Source organism: Diabrotica undecimpunctata, chromosome 9 (genome assembly GCF_040954645.1).
Source record: "Diabrotica undecimpunctata isolate CICGRU chromosome 9, icDiaUnde3, whole genome shotgun sequence".
In the NCBI taxonomy this organism is placed as follows: Eukaryota; Metazoa; Arthropoda; class Insecta; order Coleoptera; family Chrysomelidae; genus Diabrotica; species Diabrotica undecimpunctata.
Genome location: NC_092811.1, coordinates 30995743 through 31018217, shown reverse-complemented (window position 1 = coordinate 31018217; position 22475 = coordinate 30995743).

The window sequence follows — 22475 nt, the reverse complement described above, 5'->3', positions numbered from 1 at the left end:
AAAAAGCAACATCGGCATTATTTTGCCAAAGATAGTTGAGAAGAACATTGACATGGCGCTTAGTTCAGAAGCGTGGATAAATGAAAGTAAGATACGGGCACTAAATGTTATGAAATGGAAATTTTGGGAGTACCAGACACGAGCAATAAAACTAATATATTTTGTAGATTTAAGTTGACCTAGTACCAGTTTTGGAGCTCTGCAGTGTAGACATGACAGCTTCTTTATTTCTATTGGTTTTTAAGAAATTTGGTGAATAGTTTGCGTCCCTTGAATTTTTTTCATAAGTTAATGCCAGTATATTTAATTTTTTTTGAGATTTATATATTATTCTATTTTCCTCTAATAGATTATTGACTTGTGTGACTTTGTACCAGATATCCTTTTTTACTTTTTTTCTACAATTAACATTGGAGTAGAATTGTTAATTGTTGAAATGTATGTTATCTAAGATTCGCTCTTTGTTTTTTGCTAGTGAATGTGTCTATAGCTCTTAATAGTTTAAATTACAAAGAGATTTGTTCATTTTTCTGTCGTTTGAATTTATTAAACACTTTTTTGGATTATTGTATTTCTTGTTTACATTCATGTCTCCACCAATGAACTGGATGGATTTTACTGGTGAAGTTAATTTTCCCAATATTAATGTAATGCTCGAGTAACACATCCCATGAAACATATGTTATTGATGGTTCGCATCAATAGCAGAATCAGATAGGTCAATAGCAGAACCTTTGCCCGTTCGTATGTCGAAACGGGTGTCTTGTCCATCATTAAGTAGATTTAGTTTGAATTTTCCAAAAGTGATTGATTCTATTTTTACCAAGAGGTGTTAATTTTTTTGAACCTATAAAGAATTATGTACGTTAAAGTTTTCGACAATTAGTCGAGGTCGAGAAGTAGGTATTTGGTCTAAGAGATCCAATATTTCGTTATGTTCTTAGTTGCGAGAGGGGGGATTGTATATGTTGCATACGGAAAAGGTAGTTACGTCTTTGATTCTGACTACAATTGCCTCGATCTTTGTTTCTAGTGGTATTGATGTGCTGTTAACGTCCTTTATGTATACTGCTACTCCTCCTCTGGCTATTTTAGCATGATGTTAATTTTGCAGTTTTGCTTTTAAAATTAGTTTTTGGTAAACATTGGTCTGTATTTTGAGATGAGTATTTGCAACATTTCTAAATGGCTGTAATACCCACTTAGATTCCATTGAATTAAACTAGTAAATATTATTATTATAATAATATGTAGAGGTGTCTCTGTCTGCCTTGAGATGGAAGTCTGGATAAATTTGTCGACAAATTTTATTTCTTATTCGGGTGCATCTACTTTTAATTTTTTCGACCATTTAGTTTAGGGTATGTTTTCGTAAGATGTCTGGACGTCAATCAAGATATATATATATATATATATATATATATATATATATATATATATATATATATATATGTATATATATATATATATATATATATATATATATATATATATATATATTGATACGATTGGGGTTTATAGAAAATAGTTTATAAGTTATATACTAGAGAATTTTAGATATAACAAGTATTTGGTTATTTTAAGAAGTTATATACTAGAGAATTTTATAAAAATATATTTATGTGAGGGCATTTTTAAGAAATTAGCATATAATAATTGTAAAAAGTTGTATTTTAATGTTGTAAATATATTTAAGTGAGCCATGTGACTAGGCAACCAACTATACAGTAAATTGACAGATATAAATTAATCATAATATGAATATAAGTGGGGTTATAATAATAATGTTAGTTTAAAATGTTTAATTTATATATATTTAATGATTTAAATGTTTATTCTGATCTGAAAAGCCTAAATGTCAACAACATTATCAATGGAACATTAACGAATTCTCCAGAGTGCAGAGTGTGACCATTGTTTACGGTCGAACATTCTGGAATAATGATTATGTCGGTGGATGGAACAGATATTTTTTTCGAGAACATCCATATCGAAGAAATAGAACGGGATGGAACATGATCTCTTACCAGATGATTCTGGAATATCCAAAAAGATATAAATACCCGTGATTTGGATTCAAGATAGCAGTTTTTAGTCAGAAGTCAGGCCAGTTCATTATGAAAGTTAGTAGACACATTTAGTTAGTGAATAGTGAAGTAAATTGTTCAGAATTTTCAAGAAGTCAGTCAGAAAAGTTTAGTAAGAAATATGAAAGTTAGTTGGAGTCAGTGAATCAGGTACAAATAGTCAAATTGTTTAATATAGTGAGTTAAATGAAGATTAAAAATTATGCATATAATTTAATGCACATTTATAATTATACACAAATAATTATTGAAGATTAAAAAAAGTATATTGGAAGAAATTAAATTATATTATGGTTGGAGATTAGTATAAATCAACTTATAATAATTGGATATTGGTATATTGAAAAGAAGAATAAATATAAATGCTGTTTGCTGGTTTGGTTGGTGGTGTATAAATGCTGGTGAAGAAAACTATATCTTAAATTGATAGAAGCTGATAATTGGAAAAAGTAATTTCACAAAAAACAAGGATAACTGAAGTACGAAGACATTCAGTGGTGATTAGAATCTATATAGTGGAAAACAGTTCATTTAGGCATTCAGTGAAAGAAAGGTACAAAATTTTGTTAATATAATTTAGTTAGTGTCATAACAATTTCAATTTTGAAGATAGTTTGTTTAAATTTTACATTGTCTATAGAATTTAATTAGTTTTATAAGAATATCAATTTAAAGATAGTTTATTTTAAATTTACATTGGCTAGGTTAGATATATATGTGTGTTTCATAATAGTTATAATAAAGATAATTTAAAAAAGTACTTACAAACTAATTCTTTGAGAACCGCGATAAAAACCCTATATATTATTAAAAATACTCATTGCTCATCATTCAAACAAACAACACATCATAACAATATATATATATATATATATATATATATATATATATATATATATATATATATATATATATATATATATATATATATATATATATAATATATATATATATAATATATATATATATATATACGTATGGTTTATTGACTATAATAAAGCATTCGATAAAGTACGACATAAACAATTAATGAATGTCCTGAAATGAAATAAGATTGACTACAACGACCTCAGGATCATATCAAATTTATACTATAAACAGCAAGCAAAAGTACGTGTTAACGAACAGCTGTCAAAACAAATTGAAATTAGATGTGAAGTGAGACAGGGATGCGTATTTTCGCCAATTCTTTTTAATGCCTACTCCGAAGAGATCCCGAGAAACGCTCTTGAGGGTGAAACAGCTGGAATAAAGGTAAATGGAATTCCCATTAACAACATTAGAGATGCGGACGATACTGTGATCTTAGCCGAAAATATTGAAGATCTTCGGAGACTGGTGATCAGAATAGCGGAGTATGGAAAAGATTATGGTCTAACAATGAATGTCAAGAAGACACAATTTATGAGAATATCGAAAACTCAAAGAAATAACGAGAATCTTCTAATAAACGGAACCAACGTCGAACAAGTGGACAAATATGCATATCTGGGAACAATGATTAACTCCACAAATGATTACATTAAGGAGATCAAAATCAGAATAGAAAAGTCTAGAGCAAATTTCAACAAAATGAGAAGAGTATTATGTACAAGGGATTTAAAATTGGAACTATGAGTTAGGTTGGCGAGGTGCTATGTTTTTTCGACTTCATTTTATGGAATTGAATCTTGGACCTTGAATGCGACATCAATGAAAAAACTGGAATCATTCGAGCTGTGGGTCTATAGAAGAATTCTGAAAATATCGTGGACCAAACACATCACAAACAAAGAGGTTCTGAGAAGGATGAATAAAGAAGTAGAAATTTTAAATATAATTAAAACAAGAAAATTGGAATATCTGACATATTACACGTGGAGAGAAATACACCTTGCTCCAACTGATTATGCAGGGAAAGATCCAAGGAAGGAGAAACATAGGGAGGAGTAGAATGTCATAGCTGCGCAACCTGAGAGTGGTACGGATGTACATCAAATGAACTTTTCAGAGCAGTTGTCCCAAAAGTCCGAATAGCTATGATGATTGCCGACCTCCGCCGCGGAGATGGCACTTGAAGAAGATGTTTTTGTCAGTGACATTAGAAATTTCATTGGTATGTATGCTTTTAATGCTTAGTAGTCAAAAGATCCTGTACAGTTTTCGAAGAAATCTATTAGTTATTCATAGTTTAAGGGATAACTGGAATTTTTGTCTCTAAATAATTCTTCTGTTCATTTCAGCATTTCCTCTAGCTTCTGTTTTGGTTTCTTGTCTTGGTTTAATTTAGTTTTTTCTCTTGTTTTATGAATATTAAAAAATATGTTCTAATGAAGGAGTTAGGGACGGTGTGGAACGCTCGTAAACTATATGTTTTTGTGGTAGCATAAAATAGGGTGAAATTGATCGCTATAAAATTATTCATTCAAAAATATGATAGTAAATTGTAAAACTCACTACATATTTTTTCCTAATATGATTCAACAAGATCTATATTAAATATTTCTACATAAAAATATTTTTTTATTAAGATTTTGACTAAAAAATGCAAACAACTGGATGAACAATTTCATACCCCGAATGCGGCAAAATTGATCAACACTTTTTAAGTGAATGAAAATAGCATAATATGTAATGCCGGCCGATCATGTTCACTCCAGGTTATAAATATTTTTCAAAAAATGTAAGCATTCTGAAAAATGCATACTGGGGCGAAATTGATTATTACAATTTAAACCACAATTTGATTTTCTACAGAATTATTGTATTCACATAAAAAAACAAAAATATGCTAATACGCCCTGAGGTTTCATATACAAAAGTTATCAATTATTTAAAAAAAAACTGCAAGAAAGAGCCATATTCATTAAAAACTAATATTTCCTAAAAATTGTAATCGTATGAAACAAGCATGAAACGTGAACTTGAATATACTTAAAGCAAAGAATGATAAAGTTGGGCTAGGACTGCAATGTAGAACACCAAAAAACATAATTTTAAACATCTTTGAACATATGTAGATTAAGTTTAAAATGATATTTTATATCTCTACTACATCAACCTGTTTTTTAAACCTACAAACTGTTTCTGTTAAATTAAGGAATTCGGGAAAGGGCAAAATGGCAGTAATATCACTCACTTCGACCTAAATTTATTATGTTCCATGTTTCATATCCTACAACGTCTAGGTCGTTTTCATTGGCTTTTTGAATTTTAGTACCATATCGATAGTACTGCTTCTTCCTTCTTCCTCTCAATATTTTTTGTAACATTTTTTTTATAATTAAAATATGAAATAATTTTTAATCCTTTTACCCCTGTTACTGAGATGCCGATAGCCGTATTTGCAAATAATATATAGGCGGGTGGTCGTGTTTACCATTAGGAAATTTCATTGGAATCTACCGACTATCTCAAAATACGGAAGGTCCGACTTATTAAAGACGCCGGGTTGGTTAATCCTCGGTTAATTCTTTCCGGTTACAGGCGGTTTTTGTTTGATAAATTTGATAAACATCGTCGAAAACACTTTATAGTATTTTTCTGAGAGAACGTAATTCAGAAAGTTTTATGTTTTTCACGTTTCCAATTACTAGTACCATTATTAGTTCGAACCTTCCGATGTTCGTTAGAACCATTTTACCTTCCTTGAAATGCATACAGTCTGGCCTGTCATTTGTAAGTGAGGTTATCCCACCTCTTTTTTTGGAGAGCTTGTGGAATTTTGAGAGAAAGAACTTTACTTTTGGCAGGGCGATCTTTGAGTAAAGTCGCTTGCCTATATTACCATATCTGTGATTTTTTTCTTTAAGTGTGTAGACACTTAAATGTTTGAGTTTCTTAATCTAATATCATATTAGATTAAAGATTGGTATAAACTACCTTTAATTTAATTAACTTTAGTGTTTAATACAAGTAAAATATTATAATATAATTTCTGTGAATCAATCGATCCATGATGGGTGCGATTATATCGAGAATCTACAGAGCAGCATCTGTCAGTACAGTAAGGTGATCTTTTTGGACCATTTTCAGTCTACTGTAATCACATTTTTTCTGCTTTATAATTTATATATGGTGGTAACAACAATCCTAAAGCCAAAGCACACATCAGTATAGTCGTTGTTGCTTTAGTAAAATTAAAAACCCGTTCGGAATATTTGGTGCCACGTTGAAATTTTCTTATTTCCAGGATTATCTTGTACATTGAATGTGTTATTAGTGGAATATTTTCTAACTCTCTACGCAGATTCTTGAAGTAGGCAGCTAAAGTTTCTTTTGAAATATTAGCTCTAGGTCTTTTAATCTCTAGGTATCATAAACAAAGTAAATAAATCAATAGAAAAAACTGCGCGATGGATAGAGAGAAAGGACCTAAAACTTGCAGTAGAAAAAAAAGAAGTTATCATCTTGAGGGGACCACGGGATAGAAAAAACGTAAATTTTCAGTTCAGAGGTTTCGACCTAAGACCCCAGATGACCGTAAAATACTTGGGAATCATACTAGATGACACAATGGCATTCAGACACCACATACAAGAACCATGTCGGAAGGAGGAAGAGAAGACCTCGACCCTTTATAAGATAATGCCGAATATATAAGTCCCCGGTTCACACAAAAGATCAGTTATCCTACAGTCAATCATGTCCATCTTACTATATGGAGCCCCAGTGTGCCAAAATTGGTAGCAAAAGTAGTTCATTTCAAACACACTAAGTAGGTCACTTAAGTAAGTTCACTAAGTAGTTCTACACATTTAAGTAACGAAATACTAAATGTTGCTAACCAACACACGTTTCACGACGGTATAACAGACGTAACTGAAGTGAACAAGTGAAAAGTCAAGTCTAGACCAGTTGCAGTTATCAGCGCGTCATTCCCCCACCCACATAGAAAACGAACGTGATGTGATAGAACAAAAGTAAAAACAGTTTTGAAATCAGCACGCCTAATTCTATAGAAAAGAGCTAAAAAATCTAACTCAACCGAAATTGAGTTTTAAATTGTTCCCCAGTGTGATTGGTCGTATTATTAGACTTAAACTGTGAAGGCAATCTTTATTTTCGTGTTTCAATTGCATCAAATACGATTGATTGATTTCTGGATAAAAAAATATTAGCGATTGGTTGTCTGGTTAATAGTAACTTATGTGTTGTAGAGATTGTTGGTCTGGTGTAGAAGTAGGTTGAGTTGACGTAGATGAGGATCCCATGATGCCATTATCAATATTTTGTATACCAATATATTAATTAATTGGGGCCCGAAAATACCGGCCTATTTATTAAGTGATCGATATATTATATTTAAATAAAGTCACCTTAAAAATGTTCATCTTTAAAACACAACTCATTCACAAAACGTGATTTTTGCTTTTGCAAAAAATATAAAAACGAATTAACGTGCTTACTCGTTGACTGTTTTGATAAGACTCTATTTTCATCTATTATTTTTATTTATCTAAATCGTGTTAGCGATAGTGCTATGTATTCGTATGATAAAGGAATTCACTCAAACTGGCCGAATGACGAAACTCTATGCCATAAAAAAAAACTATGTACTTCGAGCAAAATCTTTTAATCTGTTATTATAATGATTTTATAATTTCTAGTATCGTCAAGGTTTATTGCTTTACAAAACTGCCATCAACACCGTACTTATTTGAAGACAATCAAACGGGCAAACTAAACGATCAAGAATCAACGATCATTTTTAGATGGGTACATCCCATAATTATATTGCCATATTATGCTTGCAGCGGTGAAACAAATTTTAGATTTATTCCCCTTGTATTTGACATATACTAATCAAAATTGCTCTATTATTCAATATTGATAAATCTATTGCCTATTGCTGTTTGTTCGCTGAACCAAAATTTCCGCCTTAAACTTATCAAATCAATTATGTTTTCGTCAATTATAATTTAATATTATAATATTCGATGGGATTTTAAATGGTTGTAACGATGAAATGCAATGTTGGCAACAACGAGTCACGTACCGGGTGAATTGTATACAAATTGAATTAACATTAGTTATAAATTATAAATTATAGGAGATATTGTATAGGAGTAACTGCAAATTGATCTAAAATGAGTTTATGTCGTGATTAGGTCCAAACTTGGTTATCCCATTCGTCAGATCTCTGTCAGACGTGTTGTTCAGATTTAAGCCACCAGGGAGCAGATGCGTCATATTTGAAAAATCAACCGATCTCGGAGAAACAATGACAGAATGTATAGTTGTGCTTCGATAGGTCGAGTATGTACTTGTACCTACGGTGCTACATTGACGCAATTGTATTTTATTGTATTGTTGCTCTAAGGATTTTCACAAATACACGGAAACATTGACGTAACTGTATTTTGTATCATTTTTCACCTGGATTTCTCCTTATTGTGTAAAGAAAAAACTAATGGTAAGCTGAACACAAAAAATTCTGATAACAATATACATCTGGCTACTTATGACTTACAAGCAGTGTTACCTGTAGCAATAGGACAAAGTTCTGCATTTTTTTACAAATTTTGCTTAAACTGGTATAACTTTACAGTAGTAGAAGTAAAGGCGAAAAAAGGTCAAGTCTCCGAAACAGATAGCACTTGTGAAACTAATAAACCTAGCTTTTGGAATAAAATGATGTGGAATAGAAATCGGATCTTGCGTTTATTAATATCTAAAAGAATTGTTAATAACCAGCCCAGAAGTTGATGTAATTATTTATTCCGATAACTGTGGGAGCCAACAAAAAATTCTAATAACCATGTACCTGTTTGCTGTCAATACTTTGGACATCAATTCTATTACTAACAAGTACCTTGTTCGCGGTCACACCCAAAATAAACCTGATTCAGTCCACAGCATAATAGTGCAATGAAGAGGGCAACCAAATCAGAGCCTACATACATTCCCGAGCAATATGTTAAATTAATTAGGAATGCTAAGAAAACAGGAGCTCGTTTAACCGTTAAAAAAATGGATTTCACTGAGCTTTACGATGTTAAAGCACTATACAATGAAATAGGACTAGATTTCACCAAAAACGAGAAAGGCCATGACTTCAAAATAACTGAAGTAATGTTACTTAAAATCTTAAAAGGGAAAGATTACTTCCTGTATAAAAAAAGTTATAAACAACCAACGTGGACGAAAGTTGATGTTTGCCAAAAAAGAAGGGGTCGAAGTTCATTCGAATTATTTTCACCGAAATGCCAGTTGTGTAGGGCTTACTCTTCAAAAATTCCTTTAGGTGATAACAAACTAAAAGATTTAAAAAAGTTGCTTTTAAAACATATTCCTGGATTTTGTAAAGCCTTTTACGATTCAATTTTTCGTTGATACTTTTTTTGTAATTTGAATTTTATTTTTAAGTTCCTTTTTATTAAAAATTTTTTGCTTTTACTACAATTTTCAAGTTGTTTAATAAACTTTTTCAATGACTTTTTGTTCTTATTTCGATTCCACCTTTCAAAACTAGCTAGGTAACCAAAAATTTTACGAAATGAGTATGTATGTGGAATATTTTATCTTTAAAACTGAATTCTAAATTTTTCTGTCTAAAACTAAATTGTAAATTCTTAACTTGTCATCCCTTTTAATCGCGAACTACTAAACTCCTAAACATCTACGAGATCACGGCAAAACTCCGTAAAACCACACGAGATGATACCATCTTACTATCAGCCTTCAGATCAAGCAAGTCCCATAATCCGCACCCCGCTCCAAATGATCCACAAACTTTCCACCTTGTCATAGCCGGAGTCGGAAAAAAGCTTTCCCCGAAAACTATCGAGCATAACTTATCCGAAATCAAATTTCCGTACACAAAAATAGTTCTTATAATTGCCCGTTCCACAAATGAACCCACCTCTTATATCAGAATCTTCACGAACTCTAAATCCAAATTCGCCGAAGCACTTTCGATCGGTATCAAGATCGAGGGAGAGCGGCTAAATTGCGAGATTGCAAGATCTAGCAACTCCGTTCCGATTCGATTGAAGTATTGCTCGAAATGTTGCAAAAGCGGACATTTCAACAACGAATGCCCAGAGAAATCTCTTACTTGTCCATTCTCTGAACTAAATTACAGGTCTACTGCGTGTCCCACAATATCTGATCCTAAATGCCCGAACTATAATGGTCCCCATCTCGCCTTCTCACCAAGATGCCCACATCGCAACACAAAACCCAATAATTACAGCCAAACCCAACCAGTATACACACCGAAACAAATCCCTTCATACGACCTCTCCTCCGATAGGAAATCCTTAATACACTTCATATCCATGATCCTTTTTAACGTCTTCCCTGAAAAGAGAAGCGCAACCATGCAATACCTTAACCAAATATCCAATACACTATACGGATATGCCATAACCACCTACTGCTTTAATAACCTTATAAACCAAACTTTAACCCAATTCCTTACATAAACACACAACACTACACCCACATGTACTCCGAATATACACATCTAAATCAATATACGCACACCAATCATTTATCCACATCTACAGTTTACCTCCACCACTCTCACATTCATAAACATAGAGAAAATCCAACAGCACACAACTAATAAACATATCAACCACATTCCACACCACATTCATAAACACCGAAACTCATCACCAAACAATAAACAGTGAGCACCACACACACTCGTTAAGAGTCGAATTAAATATCACAAGGACAGGGGGAGCTTGGTTTTCTGTGGTTTCCCAATCTCATTGCACAATGATACCTGATCCTAGGTGAGGACATAGCCACAGTTATCCTGCACGCGTTTTACCCAAACAAACAAAGGCCAACAATCTGAAAGGAACAGTTTCCCATGGAACTTGTATTTAGTAGCGGGCTTGATTCACACGGCCCCAACAAGGCGGAAATATCTCTTCTGATCCTCCTACCTTACAGCGGTGCCACCCTGTCTTATTCCATTGAATCTACACATGCAAACTGCACCAACACAAAAATCCCCACCCTTGAAGAAGCACAAAGCTTAAAAAAGGTAAATACGAAGGAAAAAGGCTGTGGGGGAAACTATAGGTCTCTTATGTAAGGTGGGTTTATGGATTACACCCTCTTTAAATCCGATTTTATTAATTTTGATTTATGTTTTTACCTTAGCTGATTACTACCCGTGGTAAATACATTGATTTATTATTGCATATCTCATAAGGAACTTATGTAAAAGGATGTTTCCTCTCTTATTAATATTGAGATTTAATAAATGGACAGCCTTCAATACGAGGATGGATTCATATAGAACTAGCCTTGGATAGTTAAGTTTTTTGGAATTAAATCGAGTTATTTCTCAACATAGTCCCCTTTTAGCTCGATCCACTTAGTAAGACGATGTTCCAATTTTTTTATCCCGTCCAAATAGTACTTTTGCTCGAGATTTTCAAAATAGGCCGAAGTTTCAGCGACGACTTCAACATTTGTTGCAAAACGGCGTTCTCCGAGCCATTTTTTTAGGTTTGGAAACAGGAAAAAATTGATAGCGGCAAGATCTGGGGAATACGGTGGGTGTTCAACCAATTCATAGCCCAATTCGTGAAATTTTGCCATGGCGACGGCCGATCGGTGAGTCGGTGCATTGTCTTGGTGAAAGAGCACTTTTTTGCTTTCTAAACTGGGGCTTTTTGACGCAATTCTGCATCGAATCGATCCAATAATGCTGCGTATTACTCACCATTGATTTTTTTTTTCTTTTTCCAAGTAGTCGATGTGGATGATGAGCTTCGCATCCTAAAAAACAGTCGCCATCACTTTCCCGGTCGAATGTGCACTCTTTGCCTTCTTCGGTGGCCCTTCGCCGCGTTTGCGCCACTGTTTCGACTGTTCTTTGGTTTCCGGTGTGTAATAATGCACCCAGGTTTCATCAACGCTGGTAAATCGGCGAAAAAAAATCCTTCGGATCGCGCCGTATCATCGCCAAAATCCTCTCCGAAGTGGTCACACGTTTTTGCATTTGATCGATTGTCAGCAAACGCGGCACCCATCGCGCGGATAGCTTTTTCATGTCCAAATTATGGTGAATGATGTTGTGAAACGCGTTCGTAGGAAATTTTTAGGACCTCTATTAACTCGCGGAGCTTAATTAGACGATCTGCCATAATCATGTCATGGACTTAGTTGATTATTTCCGGTGTGGTGACTTCATTTGGCCTCCCGGGACGCTCATCATCAAAAACACTCGTACGACCACGAACAAATTCAGCTTTCCAAAATTTTACTGTTGCTAACGAAGGTGCAACATTCGTTTTACCCTTTTTGTGGAGGAACTTAATCACCGAACGATACTCGACTTTTTCCATTTCTCTGAAAACACAAAATTTGCTTGCTTTTGACTTTTGACTGAGTTGATATCAAACTAATTGTTTTTAAAACTTAAAATTTTGACAGACGTCATGTCATAAATGGCAAATGTCAACACTGAAACCAATTCGGTATCAAGTAGCGCCATCTATCAAAGGCTAGTTTAATATTAATCTATCCTCGTAAACATCAAAAACTGTTTTTCATCCATTTTTTATTTTATGCTTGTAAAAAAAGTTATATATTTTAGGTTGGCACATCGCAAAACTTATATTTATTGGATTTTTGTCGTTATTTCGACTTTATTTCCTTGTGTAATAATTATTAGAGGCAATTATAATTGATTGCTCTTGATATTTTCAATATGAAAAAATAGAAATCCATTAGTATTTATAGTCGAGCACGTGTTCAACGAAAAAATCATAATAATAGTACTAGAATTTCTAATCGCAACACAATCTAATGGAATTCTATAACAACGTGCAGCGGCTGATTTAAAGATTTATGAGATTCTTTTGTGAATGGAAAATGCTGCGGAATGATCTAATAAATTCGTATCTGATTAACGGCTAGTCTATCTCGTAGCTTGTCTTTCCAGTTTATTGCCACTGTCTCCGATTCGCGGGAAACATTTTTCACATTTCGTTTGAAAAAATATCTTAAAATGCAGACATCAATTGGCTAGCAGTTACCGTTGATGTTTTTGTGGCCATTATTAGGAAAATATGAGACGGACTTCCTACCTACGTACTTTTTATGCAATATTTATTACATTCACATGTTAAATGCAATGTTTGAGTTTATTTTTATTTACCGTTTTGACTTTAGTAACCGGCCGAAATATCAAAACAAAAAATACAAACAAAACTTTTATGGATTAGGATTTAAATAAATTGTTAATAAAGTTCATTGAAGATTAGTGCAGTAAAATAGAAAATTGAATAATTAACGCACGACAATAACATATTATTCGGTACTAAAGTTCTAACCCAAGTGTAGTCTTTCAATATATTCATTTCCTTTGGCGTTATTCCTGTTATTCCTACGCAGGGTTGGCTTCTATAATTGCATTAGCTAACCCGGCGAACTACATACCGCCTTCGAATTAGATAATGTATTTAAAAAATGAACAGAAAATAAAAACAAACAAAAAGAACATTGAAACATAGTATGCATAAAAAAAGTTAAACTAATTGATTGCTTTTTGATCACATTCTGGCGATTTTGAGTTTATAACTCCACAATTATTGTTAAACACAATTTAGTGCAGAATACACCCAAGTCCCGTAAACATAGTTGATTTTATATCGATATAAAATATTCATATATTTCTGAAACGACCTTAGTCCCGGACTAATGTTGTTTCTGCACTAAACTGTCAGTTTTCATTTTGCCTATCGACGTTTACCATAACCCATGATACTATGAATAACAAGATAGGATCTTCCCGTAGCACAAAATCGGTCGTGTTCGCGCATGCCGTCATTGGAGAGCAGAATTTGAATTCTTGTTAAAGTTAAATGGGATTTTTATGCATTCTGTGATGAAATTATTCGATTAGCAAAATGATAATATTAAATAAAGGTTTAATAATTACAATATTCGTACACAAAAGGATATCTCCAAACTATTTATTAAAGATTATTTATTGACACATACAAAAAACTGACATTACGAACGTGCAGCTCTCCAATTATGTCACGACTTATGCGCAATATCTTATCTTCTTAATCATAGTATCATGCCATAACCTATAAAATTCATAGTGTTTCTATTGTTTGTTCTTATTGCTGCTTACAAAAAATTGTCTGTATATTGAAAGAGAAACGTTCATATTTTAATATTATTTTGAAAAACGATCAACCAATCACCAGTGCTGAAAACGCTAAGGATGGAGAGCCTGCTACTAAAAGGCGTAAGGAAATTAGGAATTCGGATGAATATCAGCGTAATATTATCAGAAACTCTAGAACTAAAAGGCAAACATAATTGGCTAAAAAAATAAGGCCGTGGAAGCAAGGCAAATAGGACCTCATTGCAAGTAAAATAATAAAAATATAATATTTTTGAGTTTTTTAAATACATTTTTTAGGTGTCTACTCAAATGTTTTGAAAAAGTGAACGAAGATCAAAGGAGCATTATTTTTGGTAACTTATACGGTATGACAGCAAAAAACGAACATAATATATATCTACAAGGATTAATAAGAAAGAAACTTATTGAAGGAGGAAACTAAGAAGAAGGAAACGTAATAAAGGAGGTAAAAATAGGACAAGAATTTACAAGCTCGTTGTTAATGTTGATCAGACTAAAAAAAGATACGCGGAGGTACTTTTTTAAGTATTCAGCCCATCGGCGAAGAAAAGATTAAGATAGTTAAACGACTTGTGGTATGTGGTGTGATACCTGCAGATAAAAGGGGAAAATATTAAAGGGGACCTTTATGGATGCTGGAACTAGGGAACTTTTCCGTAGCCACATAGCTACATTTCCAGTCAAAGAGACTCATTATCATGAGAGTACAGTAAAATACAATTACTACAATATATTTTTTCATGAAAATTTTAACCTATATTTTCGTAGGCCACAAATTGACACATGGAATGTCTGTGAGGAGCTTAATTTAAAAATTAAAAGTCCTAGTCTTGGTGAAGCAGCAAAAAAAGTAGCGGTTGCCGAAAAAGTCGTACACTGCCGCCGAAGTAAAAAATTTTATACTACCCTACATGATCAAGTTGAGGAATGCATTCGAAGAGATTGTGTAGAAGCAATCGCCTTTGATTTTATGCAGAACCTTCAACTTCCTGCAATTCCTGTACAAGACCTATTTTATCTGTCGCAGCTAACCGTTAATGTTTTTTGCATCAACAATATTAAGTCACGAAAATCCGTTCCTTATATTTACCACAAAGCAGAAGCATGAAAAAGCTTTAATGAATTCTGCAGTTTTCTATTAGATCAGCGTTTCACAACCTTTTACCATTTGCGACAGATTTCTCCATAAATATTTTCACCGCGCCCCCTCTCGTACAATAACAATATATCTATGCAATAATAATGTACCTTGAGTATTTTGACAAAAAACTTACAGTAAAATCTTACTGTAATTACCATATTACCGAGAATAAATAAATTTATTGATATGTGGCAACAGCAATTCGGAACCGATCGCCTTTCTTCGCGAGAAGTTCCGTTATTTTGAACATTCTCGATCGTCTGTCCACCTGCATCTCCTCTCCCTAGTCCTCAGTTCTGACAGTGACCAGTCATAGTCGAGTCAGTTTAGTCAGTCCTTCTGTAACTATTAAATTTATTGTGAACGTATATGTTCTAGTTTGCGTGTTGCAGTTGACGGTACTATAATAAGATATCCCAAGCAGTAGGTAAATATAAATTTATACAAAATCAAGGATACATTTTTAACTGGGAGTAAGCGAGCGTTAGATACCAGTAAAGCATCAACAAGAGCACAGGCGAGAGTGGTTCCAAAAATAAAATAAAGAAAATTTTGTATTCTCCATTTATTATTGACTCAAAAATTTTAGCAGCCGACAGCATGAAACCAAATAAACTTAAAAGACATTTGAAAACACTTTATAGTGAGTACATTATTTAACCCCAAGAATTCTTTGAGTTAAAATTACAATCACATAAAAAGCAAAAACCTTTTTTTTAAATACTTTGACTGTGAATGAAAAAGCTTTTTTTTTATAGCCCTTTTTCTATCCGAATTGTCGAATAAAGGCCTCTCCCATTTCTCGCCATTCATCCCTGTTGTGTGCTAGGCGTTTCCACATTGGTCCTGCGACTCTTTTGATATCGTTGCTCCAGCGCATTTGAGGTCTTCCTCTTGGTCTCTTACCTCTACCATTTTCGAGACGTTCGTTGTGTCCGGCCCATTTCCATTTTAATTTAGCTGCTTGTTTCGTGAAGTCCTTTATTTTTGTTTTGTTTCGGATTGCTTCGTTCGTTTGATGATCTATTAGTGAGATACCAAGCATCTGTCGTTCCATGGCTCGCTGAGTTTTTCGAATCTTGTCCATGTTCTTTTTTGTGAATGTCCAGGTTTGAGCTCCGTAAGTGAGAACGGGAAGGATACAAGAATCGAACACTTTGGTTCGAAGGTTTTGGGGTATCTTTTTGTCTTTCAGTATGTATGAGAGTTTTCCAAATGCGGCCCATCCCATTCTTACTCATCTGCTTATTTGGTTGGTAGTTTGGTTTTCTTTGTTTACCTTGATATTCTGACCCAGATATATGTATTCTTCTACATGTTCCACTTTTGTTCCTTGGATGGTTATCGTCGATTGATCATCCTTATTCGACATTAGCTTAGTTTTACTCAGATTCATTTTCAGTCCTTTTTTTATGGATTCCGTATGAAGCTCATCGATCATCGTCTTCAGTTCTTTCCAGCTGTCGTCTATTAGTACTACGTCATCTGCATATCTTAGATGGTTTAAATACTTTCCGTTTATCGATAGTCCCTTCGTTTTCCAATTTAGTGATGTAAAGATGTCTTCAAGTGCGGCAGTAAATAGTTTTGGAGATATGGTGTCTCCCTGTCTTACTCCTCGGTTGATTTTTATTGGCCTCGTTTTCATTCCGTTATCCATCGTGACTACCATTTCAGCGTGTTGATATATATTATGTATTAATATCCTATATCTAGAATCTATTCTGCTGTTGACCAGTACTTCCTCAATAGCCCATAATTCTATGCTGTCAAAAGCTTTATCGTAGTCTATAAATGCTAAACAGATTGGTAAATTGTATTCGTTAACTTTTTCTATTAGGACCTTTAGTGTGTGAAGATGGTCACATGTACTCAACCCTTTTCTAAATCCGGCTTGCTCTACTGGTTGATATACATCGAACTTTGTTGTCAATTTATTTGTTATTATTTTTGTGAATGTTTTATAAAGTTGTGATAGTAGTGATATTGGACGATAATTTTTCAGATCTGTATTGTCCCCTTCTTTGTGTATTAATATTGTGTTAGCAGTATTCCATTCCTTTGGTATGTTTCCTTCAAATAGGCATTTATTAAAAAGTATTTTTAGGTACCTGATGACTTCTTCTCCGCCTTCTTTCAAAATTTCTGCCAGAATTACATCACTACCCGGTGCTTTATTTCTTTTCAATTCTTTAATTGCATTTTCTGTTTCTACTTCGCTTATTTCGGGCATTACTTCAGAATTTACGTTTGTTTTTTGTCTTTTCAGATTTTGCTTTGAAGAGTCAGGGGGATTGTTTCTTGAGCGGTATAACTTAGTATATAAGTTTTCAACTATGTTTGATATCTGAGCTTTGCTTGTTTCTAGTTGGCCTTGTTGATTTTTCATAGTTATAATATTTTTCTTTCCTAATTTCGGTTTGGTATATTTCAGACTTCGATTTTTCTCTATCACTCTTTCTACATGTTCTTGTTGATGTTTTTTAATATCGTCTTTTATCTGTTTTCATATGGCTCGGTTAAGTTCTTTGTATTCTGTGGTATTTCTTTTGTTTAGTGACAGGAGCTCTTTTCGTTGTTTCAGCATATTCTTCGATTCTGCACTTATTTTGGATTTTTTGTTGTTATGACGGGTTGCTATTTCTGAGCTAGCATTCAATAGTTCTTTTGTTATAACTGAGTTAATTTTATTAACGCTGAGTTGTTCTAGATTCAGTGCTTGGGCAGTTTTTAATTTGCTAGCATATTTTTCTTTATCGACTTTTAGCTTTTCTGTGTCTATTTGTATCTTGTTATTAAAGTTAATTCTACGTTTGCTATACTTAATCCTTAGTTTAGGTCTAACCATTCTGTGATCACTACCCAGAGAGACATTATTTATTACTGTTACATCTTCTACGATACCTTTCTTGTTACACATGATGTAATCGATTTCGTTCCTTGTTTTTCCGTCTGGTGATAACCACGTCCACTTTCTTTGCGGTTTTTTCTTATAAAATGTGTTCATTACGAAATATTTGTTGCTATGTAGGAAGTTAACCAGGGTTTCTCCTCTCTCATTTCTAACACAATAGCCGAATTCACCAATATAGTTTTCGCTTTCTTCTAGTCGTTGTCCAATTTTAACGTTGAAATCTTCTATTATAAGTGTGTAAGCTTTACTTGTCTCTTATAAAGTCTCATATCAAATAGCCAGATGTAAAAAGCCTCACACTATTGGTGAAGAGCTTATTTTGGCAGCTGCAATTCAAATTGCAGAAACTGTTTGGAGATAATTTTGCCAAAAAATTGGAGTATATACCTCTATCAAATGATAGTGTTGCACATCGAATTGGTAATATAGCTGAAGATGTAGAGGATCAGCTACTTGGGAAGTTGCGGGACAAGCTGTTTTCGATTCAGCTCTGATGAGACAACACATAGCATTAAAGATGCTCATTTTATTGCCTACGTTCGATTTTGTGATGCCACATCAGTGGTAGAAGAATTACTTTTCTGCAAACCAATAGAATTAAAAGCAACATCGCTTCCATTATTTGCTATCTTAAATGATTATATAAACGAAGCAAAAATAGAGTGGAGGAATTGCGTCGGAATATGCACCGATGGTGATCTTGAAATGTCCGAAAAATTTCAAAGTCTACAAGCTCTTGTGAAACAAAAATCTCCAATGTGTATATGGACACACCGTATTATCCACAGAGAAGCTCTGGCTTCCAAAGAAATGTCTCCTGGCCTGAACCTTCAGTTTCAAGAAGCCAATACACATATATTGGATACGAGTCATATAGTTAATACTTGTTGTAGAAAATTGGAATTGTGGAGAATAAATTTAAAGCAAAAAAAGCCTAGAAATGTTTGCTAATGTGGATCAATATATTAAAACTTACAAGGTTAAAGAACAACACGTGAAAGTTGTTTTTGTATCCATTGAAAATCATTTAGCGATGCTGACAAAAAATTTTGAAAGATATTTTTCTGCCGACGACCGACTAATACGTAGTTATGAGTGGGTTATGAATCCATTTCAAATTACACCCGAAGGGCTCTCCACTGTCAAAGAAAAAACCTTCATAGACTTCATGGCAAATGCCGAAATCAACAGACAGTTTAATAACTAATCCCTCTTTGAATTTTGTTCGGGGGTAAATGATGAGTTTTGTGCTGAAAACCAGAGCCTTCGGTATACTATTACCGTTTTTAATATCTTACCTTTGCGAAACAGGATTTTTAGCGATGGCTGCTTTGAAGACCAAAATATAGATCGCAGCTAAATATAGAAAAAGAACCGAGAGCGTCTATTTCTAATATTACACCCTATTTCGATAAACTTTGCTCTGCAAAACAGCCCCAAGGAACTCACTAATATACATTAAACTTGTTGATAATTTAGTATTCAGTGGTCTTTATAATTATACCTGTTTATCAGTGTTCATGTGTATTTTAGTTTTTATTTTGTCAATATGTTGTTTTGCTTTGATTTTAGTAAATTAGTCAACGTTGTTGCTGTTTTTTTATATTCTCACTCCCTCCTCACTAGTAAAAGCTGCCTCACTAGTAAAAGCAGAATGAAGTTTGGTCACGCATGTTATCCAGCACATTTATTTAAATAAAAATACTTGAGAGTAATCTTTGTTAAGCCTGTAATAAAATCAGTGACCTGGACCACCTCTTTTTTGATTGTTTAAAATATAGAGCTCAATCTAATGAATTTTTCAGAAGACTTTTAAAATTAAACATTGAAAGCCCATATAATATACTGCATTTTTTTTTGCTTTTAAATAGAAAAGAAATTTAAGATTGTTTGCTGTCTTTCGTCAGAACAACGAATATACACATATAACCACCTTTGTTGATACCTAATGTCTTTCCTTATGTATGTATATCTATCTGTCCGAGGCCTACCTTTTATCGTTGACAAAAATGCCCTGATCGGCCCTTGGGCGAGCAGAGTGTAATCCATGTGTAATCCTTGTATTGTATCTGTTTTTAAAAATTTGTGTCTGGCTGCGTGGGTATTTACCCTAAGGCCCAAAAAAAAATCGTTGCCTCAATGATATTTTTCAGTAGATTTTTCACAGTCAGTCTCATTTCATTACACAGTCGAGGTTAATTAATTTTACACAGCGTATTGACAATTGTCCTACTTTTAATTGTAAATTATTAGTTGGAAGTCCAGGCAATTCCAATGAATTCAAAAACCGTGTAAGGTAGTTGACTAACTCATCCTGATTGAAACGTAAATAACTTTTTTGGAAGACAATTCAGTGTGGTATATTCAACCAAATATATATAAATAAGTCGTTTCAAAGAAGTATGGCAGGGGTTGATGATAGAAGGGCAAAAATAAAGGTTTGTATGTATTGTTTAATGCCACATCATAAAAAATAAACATAAAAATTTTATTCAAAAAATTAAAATCAATGTTTGGAGTGAACCACCTGTCATATGTTTTGTTGGGCAGACTTATCTAAATATTCTAGAAAACATACTTCCCAATGTAGAACAGTTGTATCCAGAAAATAATTTTATCCTCCAACAAGATAATTATTGTCCTGTTCACACTGCAAATATAACAAACCAGTGGCTCCAGAATAACAACATTAAAACCTTACCCTGGCCCAGCTACAGTCCAAATTTAAACCTAATCGAGAATGTGTGTGGGGTTATTATAAAACGCTTGTATGCTGAAGAGCTTTGGCATGGTATAAAACAGGTTTGAAAAGAACTCTCTGAAGAAGACAATTTCATAGTTCTTTTCAAGCAGATGGACCGAAGACAAGCTGTTATCAATGCTGATGGAGATATTACAAAATATTAATTTTATTTTTACATACCTAAATTTAGTATAGTTTTGGTCTTCCAGACCCTTTCCTTCTTTCGAGAGTTTCTTGTTCCCTACATTTTTTATTAATAGAAAAACTGTCCTGCTTATATTAAAATGTTTTGTTGTCTCTGATAATGCCCAGTCATCGTTTAATTTGGTTACAATTCTTGCTTTAATATATTGTTAAGTCGTTTTTTTATTCCTTAATAATAATAATAGTATATTACTTTATGAGGCGGAGAAGCATGACTTTTCTTGACGCGCCCGATATTACGCGCCGAACGAAGTGAGGCGCGTAATAGAGGGCAAGTCAAGAAAAGTCGCTTCTTTGCCGAATAAAGTATACTATTTTTTCTTCAAACGTAGCAATTTTCAACCATAAATAGTACAATCCATACGCTATTTTTACTCGAAATTAACTGTGACAACTATCAAAGTCGTCTAGATGTTAGAAATTAAAATAATTAAGTCGTCGGTGGGATTTGCGTCTCCCTGGTTACAGTTGTTTGACAGTTGTTTGCAATTATTAAAGAAGCTTATTGTTGTTGCAACCGCAAGCGCAAATTTAGTGCAAAAATGGAAAACCTAAACGAAATTGAGTCCGCGGCTAATAATGCAGTAGCACGTTTGGGGCCCTCCAAGTCCGGAATAAAGTATCGGTTAGCCTACAAGCACTTCCAAGAGTGGTGCGATACAAGAGGAGTACGGCAAGTTACCGAAGACGTTTTACTGGCATATTTTAATATAATGGAAAATGAAAATAAATGGAAATCTTCTACAATGTGGTCACGATACTCTATGATAAAATCCGAGTTAGTTATTAGAAAAAATGTGGACATAAGCAAATTTTTAAAGTTACGTGCCTTTCTGAAAAAAACAAGCGAAGGATATACTGCAAAGAAGTCTAAAGTTTTCACTAAAGATGAGTTTGATAAATTTTTGTTTGAAGCGCCAGATAAGTTGTATTTAGGATTAAAGGTAAAAACAATTATATTGCAAAGCATGTAGTATACTCTACTAATTTATAAAAATATTTCAGATTGTTTTGTTAATTGGGGTTACCGGCGCCTGTCGATGCGACGAAATGGTAAAAATGAAGACTGTGGACATTGAGGATAAAGAAAATGTAATAATTATCAAAATCCCAGACAGTAAAACACGACAAATTAGATCTTTTACGATAATTGGTCAAAACTACATTAAACTGTATAAAAAGTATGCATCACTGCGGCCTGAAAATTTCACAGAAAACCGATTTTTTATCAAGTACCAAAATGGAAAGTGTTACCGAAGCATCATGGGAATACA